The following is a 5,836-nucleotide window of genomic DNA, read 5'->3' on the forward strand; positions in this document are numbered from 1 at the left end:
TTTTCTCCTGGTCTGTCTCTGTCTCTCCAGACCAAGGAATCCCACCTGGGAGGCCCCTTAATAAAGCTGCATTGAGCTTTCTCTCTGGCCCTTTCTTTGAATACATGCAGTGGGTGCAAAGACCTAACAATAATGTCTAATTGTATGTTCCTTTCAGACCGCTCTTTCCCTCATCTGACCTAACACAGTGTTCATTACGGAGCCACTCTTTTCCCATTCTCTCCCCACGCACTCATGTTTGTCCTTTTTCATAACAGCACTAATGTTATGCAGTATTTATCCTTTTGTGACTGAGATATTTCACTTGGCATAATGTCCTCCCAGCTCCCGCCCCCGTCATGTTTTACAAGTTCATTGTTGTCCAATGCTGCACATACTTCATTGTGTGAATGTACCATAGTTTTTTCTAATTCGTTTGTTCTTGTGCACTTGGGTTGTTTCCATCTCATTGTGAATAACGGGGCAATAAACATGTGTGTGCATCTGAGTCGCTTTGGGTATAATCCCAGGAGTGGGTTGTATTAGGTCTTCACACTGGACGTAAGGCCAAGGACTCAAGGAAGGGATCGGAGAAAGAAAGGAAGCTAAAGAAGCTTTATTAAGGGGTCTCCCAGGCAGGATTCCTTGGTCTGCAGAGAGAGAAACAGGCAGAGGGACAGACCAGGGAAACAGGGCGCCCTAAAGTGGATTAGGGCAGGTTTTATAGTGAGGGTCTTTAGGGAGGGAAAGGAGAGACATTCCAGTGTGGTTTAGCAAGGTGTGTGGTCTTCTAGGGAGGGAAAGGAGGGGCACTGCCAGGTAGTTGAGGTCTTTCACTCCCTCTGTTGTCATGTCAATATTCCTTGAATCCTTGGACCTCACAGGTTGTAGTTGTTTTGTAAAGTGCACACATTTAAATAAAGCACGTTTGCTCTGTGTTCAGCTGGTGAGGTTGGACTTTCTCACACAGGATCTCCAAGGCTGTCACTGTCAGGGGAGCAGGCTCTCCTGCCTTTCTCCTGCACCAGCAGTTCTGGGGGTTGAAGCACCAACCTGTCAGTTAGCAAGCAACCCGCTGCCCCAGCCCAGGAACCCCTGTGCGGAAGTTCTGCTCTTGCACTGGGGTCTCTGTGAGTCAGGTCCTCCCAGGACCTCTTCATGCTATGGGGTTCCAGATTGGACCTCAGGCTGGCCCCCAGGTTACCCAGGCTAACATCCAATCACTGGGATAAAATCTAGGACACAAAAGGACAGCGTGACCGGTGTCACCTGCAACCTAGGCGCTGAGTGGGCCTCCAGCCAGGAGCCAGGGAATGGGACTGGCCTGCCTTCCTGGTTTCCCACAGGATTCCTGAAAATTCCCTCACAGCCCAGGGGCCTGTCTAAAATAGAAAAGCTGACATGAGGAAACCAGAGGCCAAGGTCCAAGGCCTCCCTCTGGCAGCCAGCAAGTGGCAGGTGCCCCTCCCTCCACAGCTCCCCTGGGGCCTCACCCCAGCCGAGCCCCTGCAAATAGTGGGGGCCCAGCACTGCGGGAATGCTGAGGAAGCTTCTGAAAGTTGGGATCAGCTGGTTTTCCCTGCAGCTGTCTCTCCCATGGCAGTGACCTTGAAGCTGCCTGTGAGGCAGGGAGTGGCCACTCCCACCAGTTGTTGGAGCCCCGCAGCAGCTGGCCAGGTACACCCAGTGCAAGGGCTAGGAACCGGGGAAGTGAAGGCCCAGCCCACAGCGCTGCTCCAAAGACTAGTTCTCACCAGGGATCTAACTTGATGGGGATGTCACTAAGGGAGAATGATGCCAACCTCTGAGGAAGCCAGGGGCTGCCATGGAAATGACACTTGGCGGAAAGAAGAGTGGAAAGTGTCTACCATATCTTTCCAGAAGTAGAAGTTGCTTAATTTTGTTAAAAGCTGCCAAGTAGCCCTCCCAAATGCTGTTATTTCATCTCAAACTAGAGACCAATGGACTTCAAGTCTGTCTTAGATGAATGTAGAAAGAGGCTTACAGCTTACCAACATCCCCATACCTGGCTGCTGTCGGACTCAGTCAGTGTGGGATGGGTGAACAGATGGATGGACAAACGGTCGAATGGATAGATAAAGGGATGGATGGACGGATGGACGGACGGATGTATGGATGGATGGATAAAGAGGGAGGAAGGAAGGGATGGACATACAGTGGACAGACGAGTGGGTAGATGGACAGATTATCAGAAAGGTTGCTTAGGAGACCAGAAAACAGTCTGCGTGAGACCAGTGCCAGCTTGAGTGAGACTGAAAGGCTGTAAATAGTAATGGTAGACGGGATTGGGCACGTGCAGGGTGGTAGGGCCATAGACTAAATAGTAATGATAGAGAAGTACAATGAATGCGCCTCATTGAGGGTCTTGGCTCTGGTGCCGTAGTATATACATAAAGAGTCAAGACTGCTATTCGAAAGGTCAGTGGTTCAAACCTACCAGCTGCTCCTCAGGAAAAAGTTGGACATTTTACTATTATAAAGACTTACAGCCTCAAGTCTTTTCCGCTCCTTTACTTTTGAGGAATGGCCCATATCTCTCTGGAACATAGCTTTTTAATAAAATTATCTTTACTTTCATGTAAAAAAATATTTACAATCTCAGAAACCCAATGGAGGGTTGCTGTGGGACAGAATTAACTCGACACCAGTGGGGTTTGGTTAACGATGATTCAAAGAACTCTGGTGGCACAGTGGGTGAAGTGTTGGACTGCTAACTGAAAGGTGTGAGAGGTTCAAGCTCATCTGTTGATCCACAGAGAAAGAGAAGCAGTCGGCCTGGGAAATGGCCTCAGAAACTCAGCGGAGTAGATATACTCCGTCTTAAAGGGTATTTATGAGTTGGGATCACTATGGTCAATCTCTTCCCATGTTATTTAAAATCTTTCAAAAACCCACTGGAATGTCAGTTTTGAGTTGGTTTTAACTGGATGCCATTGAGTATAGTATTTGTCCATAATCTTCCTTCTCCTCCTGGGCTCTTCACATTATCTTCTGATTACCTCTAGTATGTAATACGGCCACTTATCCCTCCTTATCCTCATAAATATTTTCAACCAGGAGTTATGTGAACCTGTAGATTTCCAGGGAATTGGTGTCTTACCCTAGGCGCATCCTTCTCCCCTGCCTGGGTCTGCATGCTGAACGTGGAACCGCCTGCACCTGCCTTCCCTGTGGCTCTGCTGGCCAGCCTGGTGCACCCTTAAGTGGCTAAGGTTGATAGAGTTGCCACTGAGGGCTGAGGCTGGTTGCCATGGCAATGCCTGTCAGCCTATCCTGCATGTGGGCACTAGCACAGCCTAAGTGTCCAAAAGGCTCTCCCAGACCTGTGACTCCTGTTTTGAGCACCAAGTAACACTTTGAACAAATGTGCAGTTGATATAGAGGGTTTTGATTATAGCAATCCAGAAAAAAATGGCAAACAAAACAAACAGTATTTATCAACCACACTGAAGGTGTAATTCCCTGAATAGAGATTACAGAGGTTTGTCGTTGCATGCTAAGAGTCTCCTTAGAGTCCAACTCTGTAATCTGTTCCTTCAAAGACTGTCTGAAGAATGAGTTCGCCAGCGTGGGTGCACGGATCCCAGCCGCGGTGGTGCAGAGCTGCTCTCCTTCTTGGGAAGAGTCTGTAATCTCAGGAACCTCAAAGGTCACAGAAGTCCCGACGTGGACAGAATCCTTGTCACAATCAGAGCATGACTAGAGTCTCGGAAAATCAACAGCTACCCAGGTCAGGGGCGTCCAGCTTGCTGAGCAGCCCCCAGACCAGGGGCCACGTTTGTTCTCTCGGTTCTTTGTTTCCACGCTGTGTCTGTACTTGTCTTCTCAGTCCACATAGTTCTCATGTAGCTCACATCCTGCTTATCTATTTTACTTGCTTATTTTCTAAGTAAACCCCATGTTTATAGTTTATTTCTACTTGCTTATTTACCATTTTTAAGTTAAAAACATTTAACATGTATTTATCTTTTCCTGTCCATATGGCATGCAATTCTAAAAACATGCCAAAAAGAAGAAGGATGGCATAGAGATGGCTGAGTCTGACTTCTACTAACTCACTAAGTAGAGCTGTCTCTGTGAACAACATCTACAAACAAAACTAATTCCTATAAAGTCAGACATGGTCTCTCACATGCCAACACCAATCTTACATCTTTTCTGGGTCTAAAATCCATTGCAATGACCACACAGACTTCAAAGAAGCATACTCATGGTTATGAGGTTTTTTTAGGGAAGTTAACATGCTGCAATTCAGGTTGAAAGCAGGACACAATCTCTCAGTCCCAACAGCTTCCCAAGCAGGGTTTGCAGGCCCTTTGCCCTTCAGCCTCATAGCTTAGGTCACAAAGTTCCCTGAGTCCGGCCGGCTATGAAGTCCTCCCTCAGTCCTCTAGCTCGGTGAAGGCCTCTGGCTGAGGCTCTGTGGGCAGCAGTCCCAGGTCAGCTGTCTCATGTCTGTCTCTGCTTCTCTGCTGAAGCATCTGTTGCTCCTGTGTAGATCCTGGTCTGGCTGGTGCAGGAATCTCTGCAAAAGACACAAACTGCTTCATCTTCCTTGTTGGCATCAAGATTTCCACTGCTGCTGAAATCACTCCATTTAAACCTAGTGGAGTGTCAAGACTAGCCAATCCCCTGGTGTACCCCCTGTTTGTATGATCCCACCCCTTCATGTGACAAAATCAAACTCCAAGGCTGTTGTTGTTGTTAAGTGCCATCAAGTCATAGGCAACTGGTAGAGACCCTATGAACGAAAGACCTGAACGCTTGTATAACTTTCATCATTTCTCCAAGTTCATAGAGTTTCCAAAGGCAAGCTATTTCGGAAGTGGATGCCACTCCTGATTCCAAGCTTGTTTTAATCAAGGAGCTCCACCAAACACTGTCCACCACAGGTGACCATTATCGCATTTGACACATCAGTGTCACAGTGTTCAGCTTCACTGCAACCACGAGTTACCTCTGTACAGCAAGTGGACAGACCAGGGCTATATGACCTCCAAGAATGTTTGACCAAAAACAATTAAAAACAGGCCTGAGGGCTGTGGATTAGAGTCACCCACTTTGGCTTGGTAGCATCACTTTCTGTAAACTCAGCCAGCTGAGCTCTCTCTGGGCTAGATCTCTCTAGAAAAGCCAGTTTAGAACAATAAATGCTTGACATCATACACACGCTCAAGTTACAGATATTTTTTAAAACCCTCCTGATACTCATAACACTCCCTCACCAGCAGCACCCACTGAGTAGCTGCTATGCACCCAGGACAGCTGGAGCATCCCCAGCCCCACATTTGACACTTTGCACCTGTGTGTCATGTCACCTACTTCACACACACATGGGAGAAGCTCAGTGAGGCCACCCACATGTCCAGGGCCACCTTAGCAGCAGAGCCTCCTGGTGGCACATGGGTATGCCTGGCCACACTTATGCTTATTGCTTGGTCCCCTGTGGCCAGCTGCTAGAGGGGCTCTCCCTGGGCTCCCACACACTCCAAGTAGGGTCCCTACTCAATCTACCAGCTACCTTATGCCTTTTCCCAGCGACCATGATGCAGCTCTGAACAGAGCTGTTTGGACTTGGAACCTGGACCTGTCCACCTAGCAGGACTCGGAGCAGCTGCCCCTGAGCAATGATGGCTTATATCCCAATGTGACACACTCAGAGAGGGTGAGAGCTGGACACTCCTTCACACACTCGGTGCACAAGGGAGCCACAGAGACTGCTGCTCCCTGACACAGCTGTCCCAAGGTGAGTAACATAGTATCGGTGTTTGAAACAATGTGTAAGATAAATAGTATTCATTCATACCATTATAAATTGATTTCTCCTTGAATACCC

Source organism: Elephantulus edwardii, unplaced genomic scaffold (assembly GCF_000299155.1).
Source record: "Elephantulus edwardii isolate Elephantulus edwardi_28Jun2011 unplaced genomic scaffold, EleEdw1.0 scaffold00289, whole genome shotgun sequence".
Lineage (NCBI taxonomy): Eukaryota > Metazoa > Chordata > Mammalia > Macroscelidea > Macroscelididae > Elephantulus > Elephantulus edwardii.